Source organism: Triticum dicoccoides, chromosome 4B (genome assembly GCF_002162155.2).
Source record: "Triticum dicoccoides isolate Atlit2015 ecotype Zavitan chromosome 4B, WEW_v2.0, whole genome shotgun sequence".
In the NCBI taxonomy this organism is placed as follows: Eukaryota; Viridiplantae; Streptophyta; class Magnoliopsida; order Poales; family Poaceae; genus Triticum; species Triticum dicoccoides.
This window is the reverse complement of record NC_041387.1, coordinates 234,672,633-234,680,358: the sequence shown is the minus strand read 5'-3', so window position 1 is coordinate 234,680,358 and position 7,726 is coordinate 234,672,633.

The following is a 7,726-nucleotide window of genomic DNA, read 5'->3' as shown; positions in this document are numbered from 1 at the left end:
CATTGATTTTTTTACCCTCACAATAAAAATTTTCCTAACTTTTCCAAAGTTTCCTAACTAGACACGTTATAAACGGGCATGTACCGATAGCACGTTATCAATCTCTACTCCTAATGGAGCAGTTGGTAGGATTGCGTCCACGGTTTATTTTCGTCTGGTTATATTTCGTCTGGTTTATTTTCGTCCGGTTTATTTTCGTCTCATATCCCACCACCATATCTCCTCACATTGATTTTTTTACCCTCACAATAAAAATTTTCCTAACTTTTCCAAAGTTTCCTAACTAGACACGTTATAAACGGGCATGTACCGATAGCACGTTATCAAATAATAAAATTTTGTTTTATGACAATCAATTCCAAATCCTAATTTTCCTAATGCATCGATCTTTGCCTTTTTTAAGTAGTTATTTTGATAGAGAGGGTTTAGCCACGAAAATCATCCCTCCATTGTCGGCTGCATCCCTCACCCACGTCGCTGTTGCAGGATCTTCATCGTCATCCTGAGCAATTGGGGCGGCGATGCGGGCGAGCTTCACGATAGTGGGGAGGACCAGGCCGCGGTGAAGGCAGGTCATGCGCTCCTCACGCTCCACGAACGGAACCTGCGCACGGAGGCGGTAGCGCGGGGTGGCAGCCGGCAATGAGGCGGCCGCGCTACGTGACGAGCTACGGGTCCCCCTTTGTGATGTTTTGGCATCGCTCCTTCATCGCACATCCTCAGGTTCCTCTTGCCCTTTCCTTCCTCTGTCCTCCTCTCCCATCTCTATGCTTTCACGTGCATCCAGTTTTGATTCCTCGTGTGATATATACCAAACATAGGTACGTCAATTCACTTCCTTCCCTTCCCTTCGTCCCTCGGTCCCACGCTCGTGGCGCTGAAGTGGTGGCAACAGGCGATGGCGGTGGTGTCGCTGATGGCGGCGAGGACAACATGTGGCAGCTCCCGAAGCATGAACACGACCGCACCTCGGGCCTGCCGTCTGCCAAGATATGGGTGAGTTCTCGTGCTGCCAACCATAAACCCTCATGTCCTACAAATTCCTCAAACCCTACCGTCTTGATCCCGTCCACGCTCTGATCCAAAGGACGATGCAGCTCTGGCCGATTGACAATGGAGGTTTGGGATCCTTCCTCTCAGAATCAGCGGTGCGCCACGCCGATTAAACCCCGTCGAGATCACTCGCCAAGATTGCTATTCTGAAGTTTATTGTAAAGAAAGTGAAGAGTGAGACAGGATCCGTTTATTTTCAACCGGTTTATTTTCAACCGGTTTATTTCCATCAAATTACCCCCACCCCCACGCCCACCCACCGAAACGCGCCCAGCGAACCGGGGAGAGATCCATTGATTTGGCTAAGGTAGGAAAGAATCTATTATTTGTTTGCTAAAGCAAATTGCATTAATGGGAGAGATCCGTTGATTTGGCTAAGGTAGGAAAGAATCTATTATTTGTTTGCTAAAGCAAATTGCATTAATGAAAGAGATCCATTGATTTGGCTAAGATAGACAAGAATCTATTATTTGTTTTCTAAAGAAAATTGCATTAATGAGAGAGATTTGTTGATTTGACTAAGATAGGCGGTTTTGAGTAAAGTTATCTTTACTGTAGACATATAATGACAATTAATCAAGTATCAACATCATTGCATGCTTATTGTGTGGAATGTGTGTCCCAATGTTGACAGAAGGTATAAAAAGATTGTCTTGGAATTATTATTGTCTTGGGAAGATATTGCCCTGAATTCTCATTTCTCATCAGAAATTTAGTATCCATTTTCGTTGATCTTATTTGCAATATGTACAAGTCAGTAATAATCTAAGGGGGTGCCCTACCGGAGAAGATTATGATAGTTGGACAAGAAACTTGGTACTGTCGTGTAAGGTAAAGGTAGGAGAAATAGGAGATAAAAGCATGCATGGTGGGAGAAGGAAGTCGAATGTCGCGTGGTAGCTCAGACATGGAGTGTGGAAGAAAGACAATGACGAGATGTATGTATCTACTAGATCATGACCATGAGATATCATCCCATAGAAATGACCTTTGACTCTCATGTCACATGAATTTTCTCTTTGTATATATATATTTGTTAATCCATGGCAACGCATGGACACTTAGCTAGTATATATTGTTGTAATCTGATGGGAAGAGGCGAGGTGGGACTATTTCAAAAATATGGGTGAAAAATAAAGCAGAGTCAGCCAGCTGGGCCAACAAACCGGCCATGCCGGCCCAGCCAGCGCCCAAAAAAAAGCTAGCCCGCAGCCCGATCCCCAATCCGCTCGTAACTTCCTCCTCCCGTCGTGCGTTGATTTTGATTAGATCGGGAGAACTCCAATGCAGCCTCGTGCTCGTCCCGGTCGGCTCCGGAGATGCCACATGGACGTGCCAAATGCCACCGACCTTGTTGGTTGGCGAGCCTCCTCCGCGCCCCTTCTCCCTCTCCTCGCTGCTGCAGCCTCTCCCGCGACCGTGCCTCCCCGTCGCCGCTGCTACCTGCTTCCATCGTCGCCGGCAGTAGCCACTCCGGCGAGCGCGTTTGCTTCGCCCCACGCCTCGCCTCGCTTCTGTCACGCAAGGAACCTCCTCTCTTTCATGTCGTCAAACGCCTATCCAGCGTTGTTGCCTGCTTTTGTGCACGCAGCCGGCACGGACGGCCTCCTATGCCTCTGTGCTCTTCGCTGGTCCTGTTGGGGAACATAGCAGAAATTCAAAATTTTCTACGCAACACCAAGATCAATCTATGGAATAACCTAGCAACGAGGGAAGGGGAGTGCATCTTCATACCCTTGAAGATCGCGATGCGGAAGCGTTACAAGAACGCGGATGAGGGAGTCGTACTCGCAGCGATTCAAATGGGGAGAGGAGAAGTTGAGGGAGAGCTCCGGCAGCACGACGGCGTGGTGGTGGAGCTTGCAGTTCTCCGGCAGGGCTTCGCCAAGCACTACTGAGGAGGAGGTGGAGTTGGAGAGGGGGAGGGCTGCGCCAGGGGCAAGGGTGAAGCTTTCATGCGCCTCCCCACTATATATAGGGGTGGAGGGGGCTGGTTTCTTGCCCTCCAAGTCCATTGGGGCGTTGGCAAAGGTGGAAGGAAAGAAATCACATCATTTCCTTCCCCACCGATTGTTATCCCCCTTTTTAGGGATGTTGATCTTATCCCTTCGGCATATGATCTTATTCCTTCTAAGGGAGGATCTTGGTGCGCCTTGACCAGGGGTGTGGGGCCTTGCCCCCACTACCCACGTTCATGTGGGTCCCCCCATGCAGGTGAACCCCACTCCGGAACCTTCTAGAACCTTCCTAGTACAATACCGAAAAATTCCAAACATTTTCCGGTGGCCAAAATAGGACTTCCCATATATAAATCTTTACCTCTGGACCATTCCGGAACTCCTCGTGACGTCCGGGATCTCATCCGAGACTCCGAACAATATTCGGTAACTGCACAGTAATTCCCATAACAACTCTAGCGTCACCGAACCTTAAGTGTGTAGAACCTGCGGGTTCGGGAACCATGCAGACATGACCGAGATAACTCTCCGGCCAATAACCAACATCGGGATCTGGATACCCATGTTGGCTCTGTTAGAAATATGCCATAGAGGCAATAATAAATTAGTTATTATTATATTTCCTTGTTCATGATAATCGTTTATTATCCATGCTATAATTGTATTGATAGGAAACTCAGATACATGTGTGGGTACATAGACAACACCATGTCCCTAGTAAGCCGCTAGTTGACTAGCTCATTGATTAATAGATGGTTACGATTTCCTGACCATGGACATTGGATGTCGTTGATAACGGGATCACATCATTAGGGAATGATGTGATGGACAAGACCCAATCCTAAGCCTAGCACAAAGATCGTAGTTCATATGCTAAAGCTTTTCTAAATGTCAAGTATCATTTCCTTAGACCATGAGATTGTGCAACTCCCGGATACAGTAGGAATGCTTTGGGTGTACCAAACGTCACAACGTAACTGGGTGGCTATAAAAGTGCACTACAGGTATCTCCGAAAGTGTCTGTTGGGTTGGCACGAATCGAGACTGGGATTTGTCACTCCGGTTAAGGGAGAGGTATCTCTGGGCCCACTCGGTAGGACATCATCATAATATGCACAGTGTGATCAAGGGGTTGATCACGGGATGATGTGTTACGGAACGAGTAAAGAGACTTGCCGGTAACGAGATTGAACAAGGTATCAGTATACCGACGATCGAATCTCGGGCAAGTACAATACCGTTAGACAAAGGGAATTGTATATGGGATCGATTGAGTCCTTGACATCGTGGTTCATCCGATGAGATCATCGTGGAACATGTGGGAGCCAACATGGGTATTCAGATCCCGCTGTTGGTTATTAACCGGAGAACGTCTCGGTCATGTCTACATGATTCCCGAACCCGTAGGGTCTACACACTTAAGATTCGATGACGCTAGGGTTATAAAGGAAGTTTTTATGTGGTTACCGAATGTTGTTCGGAGTCCCGGATGAGGTCCCGGACGTCACGAGGAGTTCCGGAATGGTCCGGAGGTAAAGATTTATATATGGGAAGTCCTGTTTTGGTCACCGGAAAAGTTTCAAGTTTTATCGGTAACGTACCGGGACCACCGGGAGGGTCCCGGGGGTCCACCAAGTGGGGCCACCGGCCCCGGAGGGCTGCATGGCCCAAGTGTGGGAGGGGACCAGCCCCAGGTGGGCTGGTGCGCCCCCCCCCCCACAAGGGCCCAAGGCGCCTAGGGTTGGGGGAGGGGGCGCACCCACCTAACTTGGGGGGCAAGTTTCCCCTCTCCGCCCCTTGGCCGCCACCCTAGATGGGATTGGGGGCAGCCGCACCCCTTGGGGTGGAAACCCTAGAGGGGGCGCACCCCCCTCCCTCTCCCCTATATATAGTTGAGGTCTTGAGGGCTGCCAACACATGAGTTTCTCTCCCTCTTGGCGCAGCCCTACCTCTCTCCCTTCTCCTCTCCCGCGGTGCTTGACGAAGCCCTGCAGGATTGCCACGCTCCTTCACCACCACCACGCCTTTGTGCTGCTGCTGGACGGAGTCTTCCTCAACCTCTCCCTCTCTCCTTGATGGATCAAGGCGTGGGAGATGTCACTGGGTTGTACGTGTGTTGAACGCGGAGGTGCCGTCCGTTCGGCACTAGGATCTCCGGTGATTTGGATCACGACGAGTACAACTCCTTCAACCCCGTTCTCTTGAACGCTTTCGCTTAGCGATCTACAAGGGTATGTAGATGCACTCTCCTTACCCTTGTTGCTGGTTTCTCCATATATAGATCTTGGTGACACGTAGGAAAATTTTGAATTTCTGCTACGTTCCCTAACAGTGGCATCATGAGCTAGGTCTATTGCGTAGATTCTTTGCACGAGTAGAACACAAAGTAGTTGTGGGTGTTGATTTTGTTCAATATGCTTACTGTTACTAGTCCAATCTTGTTTCGGCGGTATTGTGGGATGAAGCGGCCCGGACCGACCTTACACGTATACTTATGTGAGACAGGTTCCACCGACTGACATGCACTTGGTGCATAAGGTGGCTAGCGGGTGCCAGTCTCTCCCACTTTAGTCGGAACGGATTCGATGAAAAGGGTCCTTATGAAGGGTAAATAGCAATTGACATATCACGTTGTGGTTTTTGCGTAGGTAAGAAACGTTCTTGCTAGAAACCCATAGCAGCCACGTAAAACATGCAAACAACAATTAGAGGACGTCTAACTTGCTTTTGCAGGATATGCTATGTGATGTGATATGGCCAAAAGAATGTGATGAATGATATATGTGATGTATGAGATTGATCATGTTATTGTAATAGGAATCACGACTTGCATGTCGATGAGTATGACAACCGGCAGGTGCCATAGGAGTTGTCTTAATTTATTGTATGACCTGCGTGTCATTAAAACAACGCCATGTAATTACTTTACTTTATTGCTAACCAGTAGCCATAGTGGTAGAAGTAATAGTTGGCGAGACAACTTCATGAAGACACGATGATGGAGATCATGATGATAGAGATCATGGTGTCATGCCGGTGACGATGATGATCATGGAGCCCGAAGATGGAGATCAAAAGGAGCAAAATGATATTGGTCATATCATGTCACTATTTGATTGCATGTGATGTTTATCATGTTTATACATCTTATTTGCTTAGAACGACGGTAGTAAATAAGATGATCCCTCATTAAAATTTCAAGAAAGTGTTCCCCCTAACTGTGCACCGTTGCGAAAGTTCGTCGTTTCGAAGCACCACGTGATGATCGGGTGTGATAGATTCTTACGTTCACATACAACGGGTGTAAGCCAGATTTACACACGCGAAACACTTAGGTTGACTTTAGGAGCCTAGCATGTACAGACATGGCCTCGGAACACAAGAGACCGAAAGGTCGAGCATGAGTCGTATAGTAGATACGATCAACATGAAGATGTTCACCGATGATGACTAGTCCGTCTCACTTGATGATCGGACACGGCCTAGTTGACTTGGATCATGTAATCACTTAGATGACTAGAGGGATGTCTATCTGAGTGGGAGTTCATGAGATGAACTTAATTATCCTGAACATAGTCAAAAGATCTTTGCAAATTATGTCGTAAGCTCGCGTTTTAGTTCCACTGTTTAGATATGTTCCTAGAGAAAATATAGTTGAAAGTTGACAGTAGCAATTATGCGGACAGTAGAAAGCTTATGTCCTTAATGCACCGCTCAGTGTGCAGTACCCCAAACGTCATTTGTGGATGTTACGAACATCGGACATACACGTTTTGATAACTACGTGATAGTTCAGTTAAACGGTTTAGAGTTGAGGCACCAAAGACGTTTTCGAAACGTCGCGGAACATATGAGATGTTTCGAGGGCTGAAATTGGGATTTCAGGCTCGTGCCCACGTCAAGAGGTATAAGACCTCCGACGAATTTCTTAGCCTGCAAACTAAGGGAGAAAAGCTCAATCGTTGAGCTTGTGCTCAGATTGTCTGAGTACAACAATCACTTTAATCGAGTGGGAGTTGATCTTCCAGATGAGATAGTGATGTTTCTCCAAAGTCATTGCCACCAAGCCGCTAGAGCTTCGTGATGAACTATAACATATCAGGGATAGATATGATGATCCTTGAGGTATTCACGATGTTTGACACCGCGAAAGTAGAAATCAAGAAGGAGCATCAATTGTTGATGGTTGGTGAAACCACTAGTTTCAAGAAGGGCAAGGGTAATAAGGGATACTTCATGAAACGGCAAATCAGCTGCTGCTCTAGTGAAGAAACCCAAGGTTGAACCCAAACCCGAGACTAAGTGCTTCTGTAATAAGGGGAACAGCCACTGGAGCAGAACTACCCTAGATACTTGGTAGATGAGAAGGCTGGCAAGGTCGATAGAAGTATATTGGATATACATTATGTTAATGTGTACTTTACTAGTACTCCTAGTAGCAGAAGGGTATTAGATACCGGTTCGGTTGCTAAGTGTTAGTAACTCGAAATAAAAGCTACGGAATAAATGGAGACTAGCTAAAAGTGAGCTGACGATATGTGTTGGAAGTGTTTCCAAGGTTGATGTGATCAAATATCGCACGCTCCCTCTACCATCGAGATTGGTGTTAAACCTAAATAATTGTTATTTGGTGTTTGCGTTGAGCATAGACATGATTGGATTATGTCTATCGCAATACGGTTATTCGTTTAAGGAGAATAATGGTTACTCTGTTT